General features: G+C 45.9%; 10 non-coding genes and 1 pseudogene across 10 annotated transcripts; all 11 read left to right on the top strand.

Moving 5' to 3' along the window:
• The first annotated feature begins 1,802 nt into the window (after positions 1-1,802).
• On the top strand, positions 1,803-1,993 carry LOC130308478 (U2 spliceosomal RNA). Its single transcript, XR_008857453.1, has one exon. It is a non-coding gene; the product is annotated as a U2 spliceosomal RNA (small nuclear RNA).
• Positions 1,994-4,087: 2,094 nt separating this feature from the next.
• Positions 4,088-4,278, top strand: LOC130308466 (U2 spliceosomal RNA). Its single transcript, XR_008857443.1, has one exon. It is a non-coding gene; the product is annotated as a U2 spliceosomal RNA (small nuclear RNA).
• Positions 4,279-6,357: 2,079 nt separating this feature from the next.
• LOC130308455 (U2 spliceosomal RNA) lies at positions 6,358-6,548 on the top strand. Its single transcript, XR_008857432.1, has one exon. It is a non-coding gene; the product is annotated as a U2 spliceosomal RNA (small nuclear RNA).
• A 2,095-nt stretch (positions 6,549-8,643) lies between these two features.
• LOC130308442 (U2 spliceosomal RNA) lies at positions 8,644-8,834 on the top strand. The gene has a single exon (XR_008857420.1). It is a non-coding gene; the product is annotated as a U2 spliceosomal RNA (small nuclear RNA).
• A 2,096-nt stretch (positions 8,835-10,930) lies between these two features.
• Positions 10,931-11,121, top strand: LOC130308431 (U2 spliceosomal RNA). Its single transcript, XR_008857409.1, has one exon. It is a non-coding gene; the product is annotated as a U2 spliceosomal RNA (small nuclear RNA).
• A 2,095-nt stretch (positions 11,122-13,216) lies between these two features.
• On the top strand, positions 13,217-13,407 carry LOC130308419 (U2 spliceosomal RNA). The gene has a single exon (XR_008857398.1). It is a non-coding gene; the product is annotated as a U2 spliceosomal RNA (small nuclear RNA).
• A 2,095-nt stretch (positions 13,408-15,502) lies between these two features.
• LOC130308463 (U2 spliceosomal RNA) lies at positions 15,503-15,693 on the top strand. Its single transcript, XR_008857440.1, has one exon. It is a non-coding gene; the product is annotated as a U2 spliceosomal RNA (small nuclear RNA).
• A 2,093-nt stretch (positions 15,694-17,786) lies between these two features.
• LOC130308407 (U2 spliceosomal RNA) lies at positions 17,787-17,977 on the top strand. Its single transcript, XR_008857387.1, has one exon. It is a non-coding gene; the product is annotated as a U2 spliceosomal RNA (small nuclear RNA).
• Positions 17,978-20,071: 2,094 nt separating this feature from the next.
• LOC130308395 (U2 spliceosomal RNA) lies at positions 20,072-20,262 on the top strand. The gene has a single exon (XR_008857374.1). It is a non-coding gene; the product is annotated as a U2 spliceosomal RNA (small nuclear RNA).
• Positions 20,263-22,350: 2,088 nt separating this feature from the next.
• On the top strand, positions 22,351-22,541 carry LOC130308383 (U2 spliceosomal RNA). Its single transcript, XR_008857363.1, has one exon. It is a non-coding gene; the product is annotated as a U2 spliceosomal RNA (small nuclear RNA).
• A 2,100-nt stretch (positions 22,542-24,641) lies between these two features.
• LOC130308473 (U2 spliceosomal RNA) lies at positions 24,642-24,806 on the top strand (annotated as a pseudogene; the record flags this gene model as incomplete).

Raw genomic sequence — 24,806 nt, 5'->3', positions numbered from 1 at the left:
TAGCGGGTGGGTGCTGAATGTTCCTAATTGACAAAATAAGATTAATGCTTATGAAGAAATATAAAATCTCATCCCTTCCCCAATATCGCGCCACACCCCTACCCCTTAATTCCCTGGTTGAACTTGATGGACATATGTCTTTTTTCGACCGTACTAACTATGTAACTATGTAACATAACATGGGGGGGGGGTCTCCTGGCTGTTCACACAGGTGTGTCATTGCTGTACATTGACCATGCATTGCTTCTGTGGTATTGCAAAGGCAAAGACAAATGCTTCCAGCCATCCATTGCACTAATGGATTGGTCATCAGCTGGCTGTCTATGTCCCGCATCAATATAGACCAAAGTACAGAGGGTTAGGCTATGCTATTGTGCACCTACCTGATGCATCAGAAGGTGCGAGGCCCTGTTAAATTCTGTGCACAGACTTTGAGATCTATACTTTAGACTGTATCTAAACCTGCTCCAACATGGACTGACATTCTGGCCTACTTTCAGCCGATGCGACTTGTCTGTCGCTGAACAGTCGCTTTTTATGTATTCAGCACCTATGTATAATGTTGTAAAAATGCTCTAGAAGCTAAAGTCGCAGAAATGTCACACATATTTGGCCTGCAACTTTCTGTGCGACAAATTCAGACAGGAAAAATCAGTATAAATCCTTAGAAAATTATCCCCCAGTGTCTCCATCTGCTGGCGGTATTGAATAAGCATTGCTGCACTGATGGGGTATGCATTAGACGAAAAAAAAGAAGAAAAAGAAGAATAATACGGCCAGAAAAGAGGCGAAAAGGAGAAAAACGTAAAAAAATGTGAAAAAAAAGTAAGAGGAAGAGAAGGGAAAAAAAGGTGGAAATGGGTTTAAAAGTGATTTCGGCGGAGAAATATATATATATATATATATATATATATATATATATATATATACGCGCACACACACACATATATATAAACGTATTCTCCGTTGAGATATTGCAGCCGCTGCTGTGTCCAGGCCCAGGAGCCTTAGCACTGTGCTGTGATGTCACTCAATACCACTGACATCACTAGGTGTAAACAACATCTCTCCTTTGCTGTGTATGTGACTATGGAGCTGTTTGGTGATGTCGTCTATTATGGCCTTCATAGAAGCAACAGGAGATTGTTGCATCCATCTAGAACCCTCAGAACTACAGTGCTATGATGTCACTCACTTCCACAGGCCTTGCAGAGTGTAAACAACAACAACCCAGCTTTGTTGTGTATGTAACCATAGGGATTTGTGATGTCACCTAGAACCTTCACAGCAGCGACAGCTTTATGAGGAGCATCAGCACTGCTCTGCCTGAGCAGAACCATCACCGCCATAGGTTGTCAAATAACCCGGGTTTAACCCACACAGGTAAGTCCAATGGGGTGCAGGCATGTCCTCTATGCTTACAGCTTCCCGTGGGTGTTGGTTTGATACCGTTTGGGGACAGCCAAGGAGGCATCTGCAGGCAACAAAGGTAGGTGTGTGCTTGTGTGTGTGTTTCCTATGCAGATCCTAAGCCCAGTGTCACATGCAAGTAGGAGGAGTAAGAAGGGTTCCTGGCAAATCCGGGTTATGGATTGCATTTAAAAAGGCCCCGTGGGAGTGCAATGGGCCCCTGTCTTGCTGCTTAGCAATAATGGTATGGGTTTAGGTTCTGCTGTGTGTACTGGTGGTTGACTGCCCCCCAGCCCAGAGTGTGCATGGAAAATTGTCTGGCAGCCTCCCTGACAGCAAGCAGTGATAGTGCCCATGAAGGGCACCTTGTTGGGCCCGCCCCTTTCACGGTTATCGCTTCTCGGCCTTTTGGCTAAGATCAAGTGTAGTATCTGTTCTTATCAGTTTAATATCTGATACGTCCCCTATCTGGGGACCATATATTAAATGGATTTTTGAGAACGGGGGCCGATTTCGAAGCTTGCTTCCGTCGCCCTATGCATTGACCCGATATGGCAGTATCTTCGGGTACAGTGCACCACCCCCTTACAGGGTTAAAAAGAAAGATTCCTACTTTCATTGCTACCTGCTTGCTGGCTAGCCAGCTAGCCAGCCCTGTGGGCCTTGCTGCTGCTGCAGCCAAAAAACAAAAGGTGGTGCTGCTGCTGCTTCTGCTGCTTCTGCTTCTGCTTGTGTCTGGCCGCTGTTGGAGCGTCCAGGCACAGGACTTCTGCTGCTGCTGACTAAATGGCCTCCTTAATTGGATCATTTGAGTAGCCAGCACACCTGTGCAGGTAGGGCATGACATGATAGGCAGCTGCCTTGATAGCGGGTGGGTGCTGAATGTTCCTAATTGACAAAATAAGATTAATGCTTATGAAGAAATATAAAATCTCATCCCTTCCCCAATAACGCGCCACACCCCTACCCCTTAATTCCCTGGTTGAACTTGATGGACATATGTCTTTTTTCGACCGTACTAACTATGTAACTATGTAACATAACATGGGGGGGGGGGGGGGTCTCCTGGCTGTTCACACAGGTGTGTCATTGCTGTACATTGACCATGCATTGCTTCTGTGGTATTGCAAAGGCAAAGACAAATGCTTCCAGCCATCCATTGCACTAATGGATTGGTCATCAGCTGGCTGTCTATGTCCCGCATCAATATAGACCAAAGTACAGAGGGTTAGGCTATGCTATTGTGCACCTACCTGATGCATCAGAAGGTGCGAGGCCCTTGCTAAATTCTGTGCACAGACTTTGAGATCTATACTTTAGACTGTATCTAAACCTGCTCCAACATGGACTGACATTCTGGCCTACTTTCAGCCGATGCGACTTGTCTGTCGCTGAACAGTCGCTTTTTATGTATTCAGCACTTATGTATAATGTTGTAAAAATGCTCTAGAAGCTAAAGTCGCAGAAATGTCACACATATTTGGCCTGCAACTTTCTGTGCGACAAATTCAGACAGGAAAAATCAGTATAAATCCTTAGAAAATTATCCCCCAGTGTCTCCATCTGCTGGCGGTATTGAATAAGCATTGCTGCACTGATGGGGTATGCATTAGACGAAAAAAAAGAAGAAAAAGAAGAATAATACGCCCAGAAAAGAGGCGAAAAGGAGAAAAACGTAAAAAAACGTGAAAAAAAAGTAAGAGGAAGAGAAGGGAAAAAAAGGTGGAAATGGGTTTAAAAGTGATTTCGGCGGAGAAATATATATATATATATATATATATATATATATATATATATATATATACGCGCACACACACACATATATATAAACGTATTCTCCGTTGAGATATTGCAGCCGCTGCTGTGTCCAGGCCCAGGAGCCTTAGCACTGTGCTGTGATGTCACTCAATACCACTGACATCACTAGGTGTAAACAACATCTCTCCTTTGCTGTGTATGTGACTATGGAGCTGTTTGGTGATGTCGTCTATTATGGCCTTCATAGAAGCAACAGGAGATTGTTGCATCCATCTAGAACCCTCAGAACTACAGTGCTATGATGTCACTCACTTCCACAGGCCTTGCAGAGTGTAAACAACAACAACCCAGCTTTGTTGTGTATGTAACCATAGGGATTTGTGATGTCACCTAGAACCTTCACAGCAGCGACAGCTTTATGAGGAGCATCAGCACTGCTCTGCCTGAGCAGAACCATCACCGCCATAGGTTGTCAAATAACCCGGGTTTAACCCACACAGGTAAGTCCAATGGGGTGCAGGCATGTCCTCTATGCTTACAGCTTCCCGTGGGTGTTGGTTTGATACCGTTTGGGGACAGCCAAGGAGGCATCTGCAGGCAACAAAGGTAGGTGTGTGCTTGTGTGTGTGTTTCCTATGCAGATCCTAAGCCCAGTGTCACATGCAAGTAGGAGGAGTAAGAAGGGTTCCTGGCAAATCCGGGTTATGGATTGCATTTAAAAAGGCCCCGTGGGAGTGCAATGGGCCCCTGTCTTGCTGCTTAGCAATAATGGTATGGGTTTAGGTTCTGCTGTGTGTACTGGTGGTTGACTGCCCCCCAGCCCAGAGTGTGCATGGAAAATTGTCTGGCAGCCTCCCTGACAGCAAGCAGTGATAGTGCCCATGAAGGGCACCTTGTTGGGCCCGCCCCTTTCACGGTTATCGCTTCTCGGCCTTTTGGCTAAGATCAAGTGTAGTATCTGTTCTTATCAGTTTAATATCTGATACGTCCCCTATCTGGGGACCATATATTAAATGGATTTTTGAGAACGGGGGCCGATTTCGAAGCTTGCTTCCGTCGCCCTATGCATTGACCCGATATGGCAGTATCTTCGGGTACAGTGCACCACCCCCTTACAGGGTTAAAAAGAAAGATTCCTACTTTCATTGCTACCTGCTTGCTGGCTAGCCAGCTAGCCAGCCCTGTGGGCCTTGCTGCTGCTGCAGCCAAAAAACAAAAGGTGGTGCTGCTGCTTCTGCTGCTTCTGCTTCTGCTTGTGTCTGGCCGCTGTTGGAGCGTCCAGGCACAGGACTTCTGCTGCTGCTGACTAAATGGCCTCCTTAATTGGATCATTTGAGTAGCCAGCACACCTGTGCAGGTAGGGCATGACATGATAGGCAGCTGCCTTGATAGCGGGTGGGTGCTGAATGTTCCTAATTGACAAAATAAGATTAATGCTTATGAAGAAATATAAAATCTCATCCCTTCCCCAATAACGCGCCACACCCCTACCCCTTAATTCCCTGGTTGAACTTGATGGACATATGTCTTTTTTCGACCGTACTAACTATGTAACTATGTAACATAACATGGGGGGGGGGGGGTCTCCTGGCTGTTCACACAGGTGTGTCATTGCTGTACATTGACCATGCATTGCTTCTGTGGTATTGCAAAGGCAAAGACAAATGCTTCCAGCCATCCATTGCACTAATGGATTGGTCATCAGCTGGCTGTCTATGTCCCGCATCAATATAGACCAAAGTACAGAGGGTTAGGCTATGCTATTGTGCACCTACCTGATGCATCAGAAGGTGCGAGGCCCTTGCTAAATTCTGTGCACAGACTTTGAGATCTATACTTTAGACTGTATCTAAACCTGCTCCAACATGGACTGACATTCTGGCCTACTTTCAGCCGATGCGACTTGTCTGTCGCTGAACAGTCGCTTTTTATGTATTCAGCACTTATGTATAATGTTGTAAAAATGCTCTAGAAGCTAAAGTCGCAGAAATGTCACACATATTTGGCCTGCAACTTTCTGTGCGACAAATTCAGACAGGAAAAATCAGTATAAATCCTTAGAAAATTATCCCCCAGTGTCTCCATCTGCTGGCGGTATTGAATAAGCATTGCTGCACTGATGGGGTATGCATTAGACGAAAAAAAAGAAGAAAAAGAAGAATAATACGCCCAGAAAAGAGGCGAAAAGGAGAAAAACGTAAAAAAACGTGAAAAAAAAGTAAGAGGAAGAGAAGGGAAAAAAAGGTGGAAATGGGTTTAAAAGTGATTTCGGCGGAGAAATATATATATATATATATATATATATATATATATATACGCGCACACACACACATATATATAAACGTATTCTCCGTTGAGATATTGCAGCCGCTGCTGTGTCCAGGCCCAGGAGCCTTAGCACTGTGCTGTGATGTCACTCAATACCACTGACATCACTAGGTGTAAACAACATCTCTCCTTTGCTGTGTATGTGACTATGGAGCTGTTTGGTGATGTCGTCTATTATGGCCTTCATAGAAGCAACAGGAGATTGTTGCATCCATCTAGAACCCTCAGAACTACAGTGCTATGATGTCACTCACTTCCACAGGCCTTGCAGAGTGTAAACAACAACAACCCAGCTTTGTTGTGTATGTAACCATAGGGATTTGTGATGTCACCTAGAACCTTCACAGCAGCGACAGCTTTATGAGGAGCATCAGCACTGCTCTGCCTGAGCAGAACCATCACCGCCATAGGTTGTCAAATAACCCGGGTTTAACCCACACAGGTAAGTCCAATGGGGTGCAGGCATGTCCTCTATGCTTACAGCTTCCCGTGGGTGTTGGTTTGATACCGTTTGGGGACAGCCAAGGAGGCATCTGCAGGCAACAAAGGTAGGTGTGTGCTTGTGTGTGTGTTTCCTATGCAGATCCTAAGCCCAGTGTCACATGCAAGTAGGAGGAGTAAGAAGGGTTCCTGGCAAATCCGGGTTATGGATTGCATTTAAAAAGGCCCCGTGGGAGTGCAATGGGCCCCTGTCTTGCTGCTTAGCAATAATGGTATGGGTTTAGGTTCTGCTGTGTGTACTGGTGGTTGACTGCCCCCCAGCCCAGAGTGTGCATGGAAAATTGTCTGGCAGCCTCCCTGACAGCAAGCAGTGATAGTGCCCATGAAGGGCACCTTGTTGGGCCCGCCCCTTTCACGGTTATCGCTTCTCGGCCTTTTGGCTAAGATCAAGTGTAGTATCTGTTCTTATCAGTTTAATATCTGATACGTCCCCTATCTGGGGACCATATATTAAATGGATTTTTGAGAACGGGGGCCGATTTCGAAGCTTGCTTCCGTCGCCCTATGCATTGACCCGATATGGCAGTATCTTCGGGTACAGTGCACCACCCCCTTACAGGGTTAAAAAGAAAGATTCCTACTTTCATTGCTACCTGCTTGCTGGCTAGCCAGCTAGCCAGCCCTGTGGGCCTTGCTGCTGCTGCAGCCAAAAAACAAAAGGTGGTGCTGCTGCTGCTTCTGCTTCTGCTGCTTCTGCTTGTGTCTGGCCGCTGTTGGAGCGTCCAGGCACAGGACTTCTGCTGCTGCTGACTAAATGGCCTCCTTAATTGGATCATTTGAGTAGCCAGCACACCTGTGCAGGTAGGGCATGACATGATAGGCAGCTGCCTTGATAGCGGGTGGGTGCTGAATGTTCCTAATTGACAAAATAAGATTAATGCTTATGAAGAAATATAAAATCTCATCCCTTCCCCAATATCGCGCCACACCCCTACCCCTTAATTCCCTGGTTGAACTTGATGGACATATGTCTTTTTTCGACCGTACTAACTATGTAACTATGTAACATAACATGGGGGGGGGGGGGGTCTCCTGGCTGTTCACACAGGTGTGTCATTGCTGTACATTGACCATGCATTGCTTCTGTGGTATTGCAAAGGCAAAGACAAATGCTTCCAGCCATCCATTGCACTAATGGATTGGTCATCAGCTGGCTGTCTATGTCCCGCATCAATATAGACCAAAGTACAGAGGGTTAGGCTATGCTATTGTGCACCTACCTGATGCATCAGAAGGTGCGAGGCCCTTGCTAAATTCTGTGCACAGACTTTGAGATCTATACTTTAGACTGTATCTAAACCTGCTCCAACATGGACTGACATTCTGGCCTACTTTCAGCCGATGCGACTTGTCTGTCGCTGAACAGTCGCTTTTTATGTATTCAGCACCTATGTATAATGTTGTAAAAATGCTCTAGAAGCTAAAGTCGCAGAAATGTCACACATATTTGGCCTGCAACTTTCTGTGCGACAAATTCAGACAGGAAAAATCAGTATAAATCCTTAGAAAATTATCCCCCAGTGTCTCCATCTGCTGGCGGTATTGAATAAGCATTGCTGCACTGATGGGGTATGCATTAGACGAAAAAAAAGAAGAAAAAGAAGAATAATACGCCCAGAAAAGAGGCGAAAAGGAGAAAAACGTAAAAAAACTTGAAAAAAAAGTAAGAGGAAGAGAAGGGAAAAAAAGGTGTGGAAATGGGTTTAAAAGTGATTTCGGCGGAGAAATATATATATATATATATATATATATATATATATATATATATATATACGCGCACACACACACATATATATAAACGTATTCTCCGTTGAGATATTGCAGCCGCTGCTGTGTCCAGGCCCAGGAGCCTTAGCACTGTGCTGTGATGTCACTCAATACCACTGACATCACTAGGTGTAAACAACATCTCTCCTTTGCTGTGTATGTGACTATGGAGCTGTTTGGTGATGTCGTCTATTATGGCCTTCATAGAAGCAACAGGAGATTGTTGCATCCATCTAGAACCCTCAGAACTACAGTGCTATGATGTCACTCACTTCCACAGGCCTTGCAGAGTGTAAACAACAACAACCCAGCTTTGTTGTGTATGTAACCATAGGGATTTGTGATGTCACCTAGAACCTTCACAGCAGCGACAGCTTTATGAGGAGCATCAGCACTGCTCTGCCTGAGCAGAACCATCACCGCCATAGGTTGTCAAATAACCCGGGTTTAACCCACACAGGTAAGTCCAATGGGGTGCAGGCATGTCCTCTATGCTTACAGCTTCCCGTGGGTGTTGGTTTGATACCGTTTGGGGACAGCCAAGGAGGCATCTGCAGGCAACAAAGGTAGGTGTGTGCTTGTGTGTGTGTTTCCTATGCAGATCCTAAGCCCAGTGTCACATGCAAGTAGGAGGAGTAAGAAGGGTTCCTGGCAAATCCGGGTTATGGATTGCATTTAAAAAGGCCCCGTGGGAGTGCAATGGGCCCCTGTCTTGCTGCTTAGCAATAATGGTATGGGTTTAGGTTCTGCTGTGTGTACTGGTGGTTGACTGCCCCCCAGCCCAGAGTGTGCATGGAAAATTGTCTGGCAGCCTCCCTGACAGCAAGCAGTGATAGTGCCCATGAAGGGCACCTTGTTGGGCCCGCCCCTTTCACGGTTATCGCTTCTCGGCCTTTTGGCTAAGATCAAGTGTAGTATCTGTTCTTATCAGTTTAATATCTGATACGTCCCCTATCTGGGGACCATATATTAAATGGATTTTTGAGAACGGGGGCCGATTTCGAAGCTTGCTTCCGTCGCCCTATGCATTGACCCGATATGGCAGTATCTTCGGGTACAGTGCACCACCCCCTTACAGGGTTAAAAAGAAAGATTCCTACTTTCATTGCTACCTGCTTGCTGGCTAGCCAGCTAGCCAGCCCTGTGGGCCTTGCTGCTGCTGCAGCCAAAAAACAAAAGGTGGTGCTGCTGCTGCTTCTGCTTCTGCTGCTTCTGCTTGTGTCTGGCCGCTGTTGGAGCGTCCAGGCACAGGACTTCTGCTGCTGCTGACTAAATGGCCTCCTTAATTGGATCATTTGAGTAGCCAGCACACCTGTGCAGGTAGGGCATGACATGATAGGCAGCTGCCTTGATAGCGGGTGGGTGCTGAATGTTCCTAATTGACAAAATAAGATTAATGCTTATGAAGAAATATAAAATCTCATCCCTTCCCCAATATCGCGCCACACCCCTACCCCTTAATTCCCTGGTTGAACTTGATGGACATATGTCTTTTTTCGACCGTACTAACTATGTAACTATGTAACATAACATGGGGGGGGGGGGGGGTCTCCTGGCTGTTCACACAGGTGTGTCATTGCTGTACATTGACCATGCATTGCTTCTGTGGTATTGCAAAGGCAAAGACAAATGCTTCCAGCCATCCATTGCACTAATGGATTGGTCATCAGCTGGCTGTCTATGTCCCGCATCAATATAGACCAAAGTACAGAGGGTTAGGCTATGCTATTGTGCACCTACCTGATGCATCAGAAGGTGCGAGGCCCTTGCTAAATTCTGTGCACAGACTTTGAGATCTATACTTTAGACTGTATCTAAACCTGCTCCAACATGGACTGACATTCTGGCCTACTTTCAGCCGATGCGACTTGTCTGTCGCTGAACAGTCGCTTTTTATGTATTCAGCACCTATGTATAATGTTGTAAAAATGCTCTAGAAGCTAAAGTCGCAGAAATGTCACACATATTTGGCCTGCAACTTTCTGTGCGACAAATTCAGACAGGAAAAATCAGTATAAATCCTTAGAAAATTATCCCCCAGTGTCTCCATCTGCTGGCGGTATTGAATAAGCATTGCTGCACTGATGGGGTATGCATTAGACGAAAAAAAAGAAGAAAAAGAAGAATAATACGCCCAGAAAAGAGGCGAAAAGGAGAAAAACGTAAAAAAACTTGAAAAAAAAGTAAGAGGAAGAGAAGGGAAAAAAAGGTGGAAATGGGTTTAAAAGTGATTTCGGCGGAGAAATATATATATATATATATATATATATATATATATATATATATATATATACGCGCACACACACACATATATATAAACGTATTCTCCGTTGAGATATTGCAGCCGCTGCTGTGTCCAGGCCCAGGAGCCTTAGCACTGTGCTGTGATGTCACTCAATACCACTGACATCACTAGGTGTAAACAACATCTCTCCTTTGCTGTGTATGTGACTATGGAGCTGTTTGGTGATGTCGTCTATTATGGCCTTCATAGAAGCAACAGGAGATTGTTGCATCCATCTAGAACCCTCAGAACTACAGTGCTATGATGTCACTCACTTCCACAGGCCTTGCAGAGTGTAAACAACAACAACCCAGCTTTGTTGTGTATGTAACCATAGGGATTTGTGATGTCACCTAGAACCTTCACAGCAGCGACAGCTTTATGAGGAGCATCAGCACTGCTCTGCCTGAGCAGAACCATCACCGCCATAGGTTGTCAAATAACCCGGGTTTAACCCACACAGGTAAGTCCAATGGGGTGCAGGCATGTCCTCTATGCTTACAGCTTCCCGTGGGTGTTGGTTTGATACCGTTTGGGGACAGCCAAGGAGGCATCTGCAGGCAACAAAGGTAGGTGTGTGCTTGTGTGTGTGTTTCCTATGCAGATCCTAAGCCCAGTGTCACATGCAAGTAGGAGGAGTAAGAAGGGTTCCTGGCAAATCCGGGTTATGGATTGCATTTAAAAAGGCCCCGTGGGAGTGCAATGGGCCCCTGTCTTGCTGCTTAGCAATAATGGTATGGGTTTAGGTTCTGCTGTGTGTACTGGTGGTTGACTGCCCCCCAGCCCAGAGTGTGCATGGAAAATTGTCTGGCAGCCTCCCTGACAGCAAGCAGTGATAGTGCCCATGAAGGGCACCTTGTTGGGCCCGCCCCTTTCACGGTTATCGCTTCTCGGCCTTTTGGCTAAGATCAAGTGTAGTATCTGTTCTTATCAGTTTAATATCTGATACGTCCCCTATCTGGGGACCATATATTAAATGGATTTTTGAGAACGGGGGCCGATTTCGAAGCTTGCTTCCGTCGCCCTATGCATTGACCCGATATGGCAGTATCTTCGGGTACAGTGCACCACCCCCTTACAGGGTTAAAAAGAAAGATTCCTACTTTCATTGCTACCTGCTTGCTGGCTAGCCAGCTAGCCAGCCCTGTGGGCCTTGCTGCTGCTGCAGCCAAAAAACAAAAGGTGGTGCTGCTGCTGCTGCTTCTGCTGCTTCTGCTTCTGCTTGTGTCTGGCCGCTGTTGGAGCGTCCAGGCACAGGACTTCTGCTGCTGCTGACTAAATGGCCTCCTTAATTGGATCATTTGAGTAGCCAGCACACCTGTGCAGGTAGGGCATGACATGATAGGCAGCTGCCTTGATAGCGGGTGGGTGCTGAATGTTCCTAATTGACAAAATAAGATTAATGCTTATGAAGAAATATAAAATCTCATCCCTTCCCCAATATCGCGCCACACCCCTACCCCTTAATTCCCTGGTTGAACTTGATGGACATATGTCTTTTTTCGACCGTACTAACTATGTAACTATGTAACATAACATGGGGGGGGGGGGGGGTCTCCTGGCTGTTCACACAGGTGTGTCATTGCTGTACATTGACCATGCATTGCTTCTGTGGTATTGCAAAGGCAAAGACAAATGCTTCCAGCCATCCATTGCACTAATGGATTGGTCATCAGCTGGCTGTCTATGTCCCGCATCAATATAGACCAAAGTACAGAGGGTTAGGCTATGCTATTGTGCACCTACCTGATGCATCAGAAGGTGCGAGGCCCTTGCTAAATTCTGTGCACAGACTTTGAGATCTATACTTTAGACTGTATCTAAACCTGCTCCAACATGGACTGACATTCTGGCCTACTTTCAGCCGATGCGACTTGTCTGTCGCTGAACAGTCGCTTTTTATGTATTCAGCACCTATGTATAATGTTGTAAAAATGCTCTAGAAGCTAAAGTCGCAGAAATGTCACACATATTTGGCCTGCAACTTTCTGTGCGACAAATTCAGACAGGAAAAATCAGTATAAATCCTTAGAAAATTATCCCCCAGTGTCTCCATCTGCTGGCGGTATTGAATAAGCATTGCTGCACTGATGGGGTATGCATTAGACGAAAAAAAAGAAGAAAAAGAAGAATAATACGCCCAGAAAAGAGGCGAAAAGGAGAAAAACGTAAAAAAACGTGAAAAAAAAGTAAGAGGAAGAGAAGGGAAAAAAAGGTGGAAATGGGTTTAAAAGTGATTTCGGCGGAGAAATATATATATATATATATATATATATATATATATATATATATATACGCGCACACACACACATATATATAAACGTATTCTCCGTTGAGATATTGCAGCCGCTGCTGTGTCCAGGCCCAGGAGCCTTAGCACTGTGCTGTGATGTCACTCAATACCACTGACATCACTAGGTGTAAACAACATCTCTCCTTTGCTGTGTATGTGACTATGGAGCTGTTTGGTGATGTCGTCTATTATGGCCTTCATAGAAGCAACAGGAGATTGTTGCATCCATCTAGAACCCTCAGAACTACAGTGCTATGATGTCACTCACTTCCACAGGCCTTGCAGAGTGTAAACAACAACAACCCAGCTTTGTTGTGTATGTAACCATAGGGATTTGTGATGTCACCTAGAACCTTCACAGCAGCGACAGCTTTATGAGGAGCATCAGCACTGCTCTGCCTGAGCAGAACCATCACCGCCATAGGTTGTCAAATAACCCGGGTTTAACCCACACAGGTAAGTCCAATGGGGTGCAGGCATGTCCTCTATGCTTACAGCTTCCCGTGGGTGTTGGTTTGATACCGTTTGGGGACAGCCAAGGAGGCATCTGCAGGCAACAAAGGTAGGTGTGTGCTTGTGTGTGTGTTTCCTATGCAGATCCTAAGCCCAGTGTCACATGCAAGTAGGAGGAGTAAGAAGGGTTCCTGACAAATCCGGGTTATGGATTGCATTTAAAAAGGTCCCGTGGGAGTGCAATGGGCCCCTATCTTGCTGCTTAGCAATAATGGTATGGGTTTAGGTTCTGCTGTGTGTACTGGTGGTTGACTGCCCCCCAGCCCAGAGTGTGCATGGAAAATTGTCTGGCAGCCTCCCTGACAGCAAGCAGTGATAGTGCCCATGAAGGGCACCTTGTTGGGCCCGCCCCTTTCACGGTTATCGCTTCTCGGCCTTTTGGCTAAGATCAAGTGTAGTATCTGTTCTTATCAGTTTAATATCTGATACGTCCCCTATCTGGGGACCATATATTAAATGGATTTTTGAGAACGGGGGCCGATTTCGAAGCTTGCTTCCGTCGCCCTATGCATTGACCCGATATGGCAGTATCTTCGGGTACAGTGCACCACCCCCTTACAGGGTTAAAAAGAAAGATTCCTACTTTCATTGCTACCTGCTTGCTGGCTAGCCAGCTAGCCAGCCCTGTGGGCCTTGCTGCTGCTGCAGCCAAAAAACAAAAGGTGGTGCTGCTGCTGCTTCTGCTGCTTCTGCTTCTGCTTGTGTCTGGCCGCTGTTGGAGCGTCCAGGCACAGGACTTCTGCTGCTGCTGACTAAATGGCCTCCTTAATTGGATCATTTGAGTAGCCAGCACACCTGTGCAGGTAGGGCATGACATGATAGGCAGCTGCCTTGATAGCGGGTGGGTGCTGAATGTTCCTAATTGACAAAATAAGATTAATGCTTATGAAGAAATATAAAATCTCATCCCTTCCCCAATATCGCGCCACACCCCTACCCCTTAATTCCCTGGTTGAACTTGATGGACATATGTCTTTTTTCGACCGTACTAACTATGTAACTATGTAACATAACATGGGGGGGGGGGGGGTCTCCTGGCTGTTCACACAGGTGTGTCATTGCTGTAAATTGACCATGCATTGCTTCTGTGGTATTGCAAAGGCAAAGACAAATGCTTCCAGCCATCCATTGCACTAATGGATTGGTCATCAGCTGGCTGTCTATGTCCCGCATCAATATAGACCAAAGTACAGAGGGTTAGGCTATGCTATTGTGCACCTACCTGATGCATCAGAAGGTGCGAGGCCCTTGCTAAATTCTGTGCACAGACTTTGAGATCTATACTTTAGACTGTATCTAAACCTGCTCCAACATGGACTGACATTCTGGCCTACTTTCAGCCGATGCGACTTGTCTGTCGCTGAACAGTCGCTTTTTATGTATTCAGCACCTATGTATAATGTTGTAAAAATGCTCTAGAAGCTAAAGTCGCAGAAATGTCACACATATTTGGCCTGCAACTTTCTGTGCGACAAATTCAGACAGGAAAAATCAGTATAAATCCTTAGAAAATTATCCCCCAGTGTCTCCATCTGCTGGCGGTATTGAATAAGCATTGCTGCACTGATGGGGTATGCATTAGACGAAAAAAAAGAAGAAAAAGAAGAATAATACGCCCAGAAAAGAGGCGAAAAGGAGAAAAACGTAAAAAAACGTGAAAAAAAAGTAAGAGGAAGAGAAGGGAAAAAAAGGTGGAAATGGGTTTAAAAGTGATTTCGGCGGAGAAATATATATATATATATATATATATATATATATATATATATATATATACGCGCACACACACACATATATATATAAACGTATTCTCCGTTGAGATATTGCAGCCGCTGCTGTGTCCAGGCCCAGGAGCCTTAGCACTGTGCTGTGATGTCACTCAATACCACTGACATCACTAGGTGTAAACAACATCTCTCCTTTGCTGTGTATGTGACTATGGAGCTGTTTGGTGATGTCGTCTATTATGGCCTTCATAGAAGCAACAGGAGATTGTTGCATCCATCTAGAACCCTCAGAACTACAGTGCTATGATGTCACTCACTTCCACAGGCCTTGCAGAGTGTAAACAACAACAACCCAGCTTTGTTGTGTATGTAACCATAGGGATTTGTGATGTCACCTAGAACCTTCACAGCAGCGACAGCTTTATGAGGAGCATCAGCACTGCTCTGCCTGAGCAGAACCATCACCGCCATAGGTTGTCAAATAACCCGGGTTTAACCCACACAGGTAAGTCCAATGGGGTGCAGGCATGTCCTCTATGCTTACAGCTTCCCGTGGGTGTTGGTTTGATACCGTTTGGGGACAGCCAAGGAGGCATCTGCAGGCAACAAAGGTAGGTGTGTGCTTGTGTGTGTGTTTCCTATGCAGATCCTAAGCCCAGTGTCACATGCAAGTAGGAGGAGTAAGAAGGGTTCCTGGCAAATCCGGGTTATGGATTGCATTTAAAAAGGCCCCGTGGGAGTGCAATGGGCCCCTGTCTTGCTGCTTAGCAATAATGGTATGGGTTTAGGTTCTGCTGTGTGTACTGGTGGTTGACTGCCCCCCAGCCCAGAGTGTGCATGGAAAATTGTCTGGCAGCCTCCCTGACAGCAAGCAGTGATAGTGCCCATGAAGGGCACCTTGTTGGGCCCGCCCCTTTCACGGTTATCGCTTCTCGGCCTTTTGGCTACGATCAAGTGTAGTATCTGTTCTTATCAGTTTAATATCTGATACGTCCCCTATCTGGGGACCATATATTAAATGGATTTTTGAGAACGGGGGCCGATTTCGAAGCTTGCTTCCGTCGCCCTATGCATTGACCCGATATGGCAGTATCTTCGGGTACAGTGCACCACCCCCTTACAGGGTTAAAAAGAAAGATTCCTACTTTCATTGCTACCTGCTTGCTGGCTAGCCAGCTAGCCAGCCCTGTGGGCCTTGCTGCTGCTGCAGCCAAAAAACAAAAGGTGGTGCTGCTGCTGCTTCTGCTGCTTCTGCTTGTGTCTGGCCGCTGTTGGAGCGTCCAGGCACAGGACTTCTGCTGCTGCTGACTAAATGGCCTCCTTAATTGGATCATTTGAGTAGCCAGCACACCTGTGCAGGTAGGGCATGACATGATAGGCAGCTGCCTTGATAGCGGGTGGGTGCTGAATGTTCCTAATTGACAAAATAAGATTAATGCTTATGAAGAAATATAAAATCTCATCCCTTCCCCAATATCGCGCCACACCCCTACCCCTTAATTCCCTGGTTGAACTTGATGGACATATGTCTTTTTTCGACCGTACTAACTATGTAACTATGTAACATAACATGGGGGGGGGGGGGGTCTCCTGGCTGTTCACACAGGTGTGTCATTGCTGTACATTGACCATGCATTGCTTCTGTGGTATTGCAAAGGCAAAGACAAATGCTTCCAGCCATCCATTGCACTAATGGATTGGTCATCAGCTGGCTGTCTATGTCCCGCATCAATATAGACCAAAGTACAGAGGGTTAGGCTATGCTATTGTGCACCTACCTGATGCATCAGAAGGTGCGAGGCCCTTGCTAAATTCTGTGCACAGACTTTGAAATCTATACTTTAGACTGTATCTAAACCTGCTCCAACATGGACTGACATTCTGGCCTACTTTCAGCCGATGCGACTTGTCTGTCGCTGAACAGTCACTTTTTATGTATTCAGCACCTATGTATAATGTTGTAAAAATGCTCTAGAAGCTAAAGTCGCAGAAATGTCACACATATTTGGCCTGCAACTTTCTGTGCGACAAATTCAGACAGGAAAAATCAGTATAAATCCTTAGAAAATTATCCCCCAGTGTCTCCATCTGCTGGCGGTATTGAATAAGCATTGCTGCACTGATGGGGTATGCATTAGACGAAAAAAAAGAAGAAAAAGAAGAATAATACGCCCAGAAAAGAGGCGAAAAGGAGAAAAACGTAAAAAAACGTGAAAAAAAAGTAAGAGGAAGAGAAGGGAAAAAAAGGTGGAAATGGGTTTAAAAGTGATTTCGGCGGAGAAATATATATATATATATATATATATATATATATATATATATATATATATATATACGCGCACACACACACATATATATAAACGTATTCTCCGTTGAGATATTGCAGCCGCTGCTGTGTCCAGGCCCAGGAGCCTTAGCACTGTGCTGTGATGTCACTCAATACCACTGACATCACTAGGTGTAAACAACATCTCTCCTTTGCTGTGTATGTGACTATGGAGCTGTTTGGTGATGTCGTCTATTATGGCCTTCATAGAAGCAACAGGAGATTGTTGCATCCATCTAGAACCCTCAGAACTACAGTGCTATGATGTCACTCACTTCCACAGGCCTTGCAGAGTGTAAACAACAACAACCCAGCTTTGTTGTGTATGTAACCATAGGGATTTGTGATGTCACCTAGAACCTTCACAGCAGCGACAGCTTTATGAGGAGCATCAGCACTGCTCTGCCTGAGCAGAACCATCACCGCCATAGGTTGTCAAATAACCCGGGTTTAACCCACACAGGTAAGTCCAATGGGGTGCAGGCATGTCCTCTATGCTTACAGCTTCCCGTGGGTGTTGGTTTGATACCGTTTGGGGACAGCCAAGGAGGCATCTGCAGGCAACAAAGGTAGGTGTGTGCTTGTGTGTGTGTTTCCTATGCAGATCCTAAGCCCAGTGTCACATGCAAGTAGGAGGAGTAAGAAGGGTTCCTGGCAAATCCGGGTTATGGATTGCATTTAAAAAGGCCCCGTGGGAGTGCAATGGGCCCCTGTCTTGCTGCTTAGCAATAATGGTATGGGTTTAGGTTCTGCTGTGTGTACTGGTGGTTGACTGCCCCCCAGCCCAGAGTGTGCATGGAAAATTGTCTGGCAGCCTCCCTGACAGCAAGCAGTGATAGTGCCCATGAAGGGCACCTTGTTGGGCCCGCCCCTTTCACGGTTATCGCTTCTCGGCCTTTTGGCTAAGATCAAGTGTAGTATCTGTTCTTATCAGTTTAATATCTGATACGTCCCCTATCTGGGGACCATATATTAAATGGATTTTTGAGAACGGGGGCCGATTTCGAAGCTTGCTTCCGTCGCCCTATGCATTGACCCGATATGGCAGTATCTTCGGGTACAGTGCACCACCCCCTTACAGGGTTAAAAAGAAAGATTCCTACTTTCATTGCTACCTGCTTGCTGGCTAGCCAGCTAGCCAGCCCTGTGGGCCTTGCTGCTGCTGCAGCCAAAAAACAAAAGGTGGTGCTGCTGCTTCTGCTGCTTCTGCTTCTGCTTGTGTCTGGCCGCTGTTGGAGCGTCCAGGCACAGGACTTCTGCTGCTGCTGACTAAATGGCCTCCTTAATTGGATCATTTGAGTAGCCAGCACACCTGTGCAGGTAGGGCATGACATGATAGGCAGCTGCCTTGATAGCGGGTGGGTGCTGAATGTTCCTAATTGACAAAATAAGATTAATGCTTATGAAGAAATATAAAATCTCATCCCTTCCCCAATAACGCGCCACACCCCTACCCCTTAATTCCCTGGTTGAACTTGATGGACATATGTCTTTTTTCGACCGTACTAACTATGTAACTATGTAACATAACATGGGGGGGGGGGGGGTCTCCTGGCTGTTCACACAGGTGTGTCATTGCTGTACATTGACCATGCATTGCTTCTGTGGTATTGCAAAGGCAAAGACAAATGCTTCCAGCCATCCATTGCACTAATGGATTGGTCATCAGCTGGCTGTCTATGTCCCGCATCAATATAGACCAAAGTACAGAGGGTTAGGCTATGCTATTGTGCACCTACCTGATGCATCAGAAGGTGCGAGGCCCTTGCTAAATTCTGTGCACAGACTTTGAGATCTATACTTTAGACTGTATCTAAACCTGCTCCAACATGGACTGACATTCTGGCCTACTTTCAGCCGATGCGACTTGTCTGTCGCTGAACAGTCGCTTTTTATGTATTCAGCACTTATGTATAATGTTGTAAAAATGCTCTAGAAGCTAAAGTCGCAGAAATGTCACACATATTTGGCCTGCAACTTTCTGTGCGACAAATTCAGACAGGAAAAATCAGTATAAATCCTTAGAAAATTATCCCCCAGTGTCTCCATCTGCTGGCGGTATTGAATAAGCATTGCTGCACTGATGGGGTATGCATTAGACGAAAAAAAAGAAGAAAAAGAAGAATAATACGCCCAGAAAAGAGGCGAAAAGGAGAAAAACGTAAAAAAACGTGAAAAAAAAGTAAGAGGAAGAGAAGGGAAAAAAAGGTGGAAATGGGTTTAAAAGTGATTTCGGCGGAGAAATATATATATATATATATATATATATATATATATATATATATATATATATACGCGCACACACACACATATATATAAACGTATTCTCCGTTGAGATATTGCAGCCGCTGCTGTGTCCAGGCCCAGGAGCCTTAGCACTGTGCTGTGATGTCACTCAATACCACTGACATCACTAGGTGTAAACAACATCTCTCCTTTGCTGTGTATGTGACTATGGAGCTGTTTGGTGATGTCGTCTATTATGGCCTTCATAGAAGCAACAGGAGATTGTTGCATCCATCTAGAACCCTCAGAACTACAGTGCTATGATGTCACTCACTTCCACAGGCCTTGCAGAGTGTAAACAACAACAACCCAGCTTTGTTGTGTATGTAACCATAGGGATTTGTGATGTCACCTAGAACCTTCACAGCAGCGACAGCTTTATGAGGAGCATCAGCACTGCTCTGCCTGAGCAGAACCATCACCGCCATAGGTTGTCAAATAACCCGGGTTTAACCCACACAGGTAAGTCCAATGGGGTGCAGGCATGTCCTCTATGCTTACAGCTTCCCGTGGGTGTTGGTTTGATACCGTTTGGGGACAGCCAAGGAGGCATCTGCAGGCAACAAAGGTAGGTGTGTGCTTGTGTGTGTGTTTCCTATGCAGATCCTAAGCCCAGTGTCACATGCAAGTAGGAGGAGTAAGAAGGGTTCCTGGCAAATCCGGGTTATGGATTGCATTTAAAAAGGCCCCGTGGGAGTGCAATGGGCCCCTGTCTTGCTGCTTAGCAATAATGGTATGGGTTTAGGTTCTGCTGTGTGTACTGGTGGTTGACTGCCCCCCAGCCCAGAGTGTGCATGGAAAATTGTCTGGCAGCCTCCCTGACAGCAAGCAGTGATAGTGCCCATGAAGGGCACCTTGTTGGGCCCGCCCCTTTCACGGTTATCGCTTCTCGGCCTTTTGGCTAAGATCAAGTGTAGTATCTGTTCTTATCAGTTTAATATCTGATACGTCCCCTATCTGGGGACCATATATTAAATGGATTTTTGAGAACGGGGGCCGATTTCGAAGCTTGCTTCCGTCGCCCTATGCATTGACCCGATATGGCAGTATCTTCGGGTACAGTGCACCACCCCCTTACAGGGTTAAAAAGAAAGATTCCTACTTTCATTGCTACCTGCTTGCTGGCTAGCCAGCTAGCCAGCCCTGTGGGCCTTGCTGCTGCTGCAGCCAAAAAACAAAAGGTGGTGCTGCTGCTGCTTCTGCTTCTGCTGCTTCTGCTTGTGTCTGGCCGCTGTTGGAGCGTCCAGGCACAGGACTTCTGCTGCTGCTGACTAAATGGCCTCCTTAATTGGATCATTTGAGTAGCCAGCACACCTGTGCAGGTAGGGCATGACATGATAGGCAGCTGCCTTGATAGCGGGTGGGTGCTGAATGTTCCTAATTGACAAAATAAGATTAATGCTTATGAAGAAATATAAAATCTCATCCCTTCCCCAATATCGCGCCACACCCCTACCCCTTAATTCCCTGGTTGAACTTGATGGACATATGTCTTTTTTCGACCGTACTAACTATGTAACTATGTAACATAACATGGGGGGGGGGGGGGGTCTCCTGGCTGTTCACACAGGTGTGTCATTGCTGTACATTGACCATGCATTGCTTCTGTGGTATTGCAAAGGCAAAGACAAATGCTTCCAGCCATCCATTGCACTAATGGATTGGTCATCAGCTGGCTGTCTATGTCCCGCATCAATATAGACCAAAGTACAGAGGGTTAGGCTATGCTATTGTGCACCTACCTGATGCATCAGAAGGTGCGAGGCCCTTGCTAAATTCTGTGCACAGACTTTGAGATCTATACTTTAGACTGTATCTAAACCTGCTCCAACATGGACTGACATTCTGGCCTACTTTCAGCCGATGCGACTTGTCTGTCGCTGAACAGTCGCTTTTTATGTATTCAGCACCTATGTATAATGTTGTAAAAATGCTCTAGAAGCTAAAGTCGCAGAAATGTCACACATATTTGGCCTGCAACTTTCTGTGCGACAAATTCAGACAGGAAAAATCAGTATAAATCCTTAGAAAATTATCCCCCAGTGTCTCCATCTGCTGGCGGTATTGAATAAGCATTGCTGCACTGATGGGGTATGCATTAGACGAAAAAAAAGAAGAAAAAGAAGAATAATACGCCCAGAAAAGAGGCGAAAAGGAGAAAAACGTAAAAAAACTTGAAAAAAAAGTAAGAGGAAGAGAAGGGAAAAAAAGGTGGAAATGGGTTTAAAAGTGATTTCGGCGGAGAAATATATATATATATATATATATATATATATATATATATATACGCGCACACACACACATATATATAAACGTATTCTCCGTTGAGATATTGCAGCCGCTGCTGTGTCCAGGCCCAGGAGCCTTAGCACTGTGCTGTGATGTCACTCAATACCACTGACATCACTAGGTGTAAACAACATCTCTCCTTTGCTGTGTATGTGACTATGGAGCTGTTTGGTGATGTCGTCTATTATGGCCTTCATAGAAGCAACAGGAGATTGTTGCATCCATCTAGAACCCTCAGAACTACAGTGCTATGATGTCACTCACTTCCACAGGCCTTGCAGAGTGTAAACAACAACAACCCAGCTTTGTTGTGTATGTAACCATAGGGATTTGTGATGTCACCTAGAACCTTCACAGCAGCGACAGCTTTATGAGGAGCATCAGCACTGCTCTGCCTGAGCAGAACCATCACCGCCATAGGTTGTCAAATAACCCGGGTTTAACCCACACAGGTAAGTCCAATGGGGTGCAGGCATGTCCTCTATGCTTACAGCTTCCCGTGGGTGTTGGTTTGATACCGTTTGGGGACAGCCAAGGAGGCATCTGCAGGCAACAAAGGTAGGTGTGTGCTTGTGTGTGTGTTTCCTATGCAGATCCTAAGCCCAGTGTCACATGCAAGTAGGAGGAGTAAGAAGGGTTCCTGGCAAATCCGGGTTATGGATTGCATTTAAAAAGGCCCCGTGGGAGTGCAATGGGCCCCTGTCTTGCTGCTTAGCAATAATGGTATGGGTTTAGGTTCTGCTGTGTGTACTGGTGGTTGACTGCCCCCCAGCCCAGAGTGTGCATGGAAAATTGTCTGGCAGCCTCCCTGACAGCAAGCAGTGATAGTGCCCATGAAGGGCACCTTGTTGGGCCCGCCCCTTTCACGGTTATCGCTTCTCGGCCTTTTGGCTAAGATCAAGTGTAGTATCTGTTCTTATCAGTTTAATATCTGATACGTCCCCTATCTGGGGACCATATATTAAATGGATTTTTGAGAACGGGGGCCGATTTCGAAGCTTGCTTCCGTCGCCCTATGCATTGACCCGATATGGCAGTATCTTCGGGTACAGTGCACCACCCCCTTACAGGGTTAAAAAGAAAGATTCCTACTTTCATTGCTACCTGTTTGCTGGCTAGCCAGCTAGCCAGCCCTGTGGGCCTTGCTGCTGCTGCAGCCAAAAAACAAAAGGTGGTGCTGCTGCTGCTTCTGCTGCTTCTGCTGCTTCTGCTTCTGCTTGTGTCTGGCCGCTGTTGGAGCGTCCAGGCACAGGACTTCTGCTGCTGCTGACGACTAAATGGCCTCCTTAATTGGATCATTTGAGTAGCCAGCACACCTGTGCAGGTAGGGCATGACATGATAGGCAGCTGCCTTGATAGCGGGTGGGTGCTGAATGTTCCTAATTGACAAAATAAGATTAATGCTTATGAAGAAATATAAAATCTCATCCCTTCCCCAATATCGCGCCACACCCCTACCCCTTAATTCCCTGGTTGAACTTGATGGACATATGTCTTTTTTCGACCGTACTAACTATGTAACTATGTAACATAACATGGGGGGGGGGGGGTCTCCTGGCTGTTCACACAGGTGTGTCATTGCTGTACATTGACCATGCATTGCTTCTGTGGTATTGCAAAGGCAAAGACAAATGCTTCCAGCCATCCATTGCACTAATGGATTGGTCATCAGCTGGCTGTCTATGTCCCGCATCAATATAGACCAAAGTACAGAGGGTTAGGCTATGCTATTGTGCACCTACCTGATGCATCAGAAGGTGCGAGGCCCTTGCTAAATTCTGTGCACAGACTTTGAGATCTATACTTTAGACTGTATCTAAACCTGCTCCAACATGGACTGACATTCTGGCCTACTTTCAGCCGATGCGACTTGTCTGTCGCTGAACAGTCGCTTTTTATGTATTCAGCACCTATGTATAATGTTGTAAAAATGCTCTAGAAGCTAAAGTCGCAGAAATGTCACACATATTTGGCCTGCAACTTTCTGTGCGACAAATTCAGACAGGAAAAATCAGTATAAATCCTTAGAAAATTATCCCCCAGTGTCTCCATCTGCTGGCGGTATTGAATAAGCATTGCTGCACTGATGGGGTATGCATTAGACGAAAAAAAAGAAGAAAAAGAAGAATAATACGCCCAGAAAAGAGGCGAAAAGGAGAAAAACGTAAAAAAACGTGAAAAAAAAGTAAGAGGAAGAGAAGGGAAAAAAAGGTGGAAATGGGTTTAAAAGTGATTTCGGCGGAGAAATATATATATATATATATATATATATATATATATATATATATACGCGCACACACACACATATATATAAACGTATTCTCCGTTGAGATATTGCAGCCGCTGCTGTGTCCAGGCCCAGGAGCCTTAGCACTGTGCTGTGATGTCACTCAATACCACTGACATCACTAGGTGTAAACAACATCTCTCCTTTGCTGTGTATGTGACTATGGAGCTGTTTGGTGATGTCGTCTATTATGGCCTTCATAGAAGCAACAGGAGATTGTTGCATCCATCTAGAACCCTCAGAACTACAGTGCTATGATGTCACTCACTTCCACAGGCCTTGCAGAGTGTAAACAACAACAACCCAGCTTTGTTGTGTATGTAACCATAGGGATTTGTGATGTCACCTAGAACCTTCACAGCAGCGACAGCTTTATGAGGAGCATCAGCACTGCTCTGCCTGAGCAGAACCATCACCGCCATAGGTTGTCAAATAACCCGGGTTTAACCCACACAGGTAAGTCCAATGGGGTGCAGGCATGTCCTCTATGCTTACAGCTTCCCGTGGGTGTTGGTTTGATACCGTTTGGGGACAGCCAAGGAGGCATCTGCAGGCAACAAAGGTAGGTGTGTGCTTGTGTGTGTGTTTCCTATGCAGATCCTAAGCCCAGTGTCACATGCAAGTAGGAGGAGTAAGAAGGGTTCCTGACAAATCCGGGTTATGGATTGCATTTAAAAAGGTCCCGTGGGAGTGCAATGGGCCCCTATCTTGCTGCTTAGCAATAATGGTATGGGTTTAGGTTCTGCTGTGTGTACTGGTGGTTGACTGCCCCCCAGCCCAGAGTGTGCATGGAAAATTGTCTGGCAGCCTCCCTGACAGCAAGCAGTGATAGTGCCCATGAAGGGCACCTTGTTGGGCCCGCCCCTTTCACGGTTATCGCTTCTCGGCCTTTTGGCTAAGATCAAGTGTAGTATCTGTTCTTATCAGTTTAATATCTGATACGTCCCCTATCTGGGGACCATATATTAAATGGATTTTTGAGAACGGGGGCCGATTTCGAAGCTTGCTTCCGTCGCCCTATGCATTGACCCGATATGGCA

Source organism: Hyla sarda, unplaced genomic scaffold, assembly GCF_029499605.1.
Source record: "Hyla sarda isolate aHylSar1 unplaced genomic scaffold, aHylSar1.hap1 scaffold_148, whole genome shotgun sequence".
Lineage (NCBI taxonomy): Eukaryota > Metazoa > Chordata > Amphibia > Anura > Hylidae > Hyla > Hyla sarda.
The sequence above is the reverse complement of the archived record's forward strand: the minus strand, read 5'-3'. Positions and strand labels throughout refer to the sequence as shown.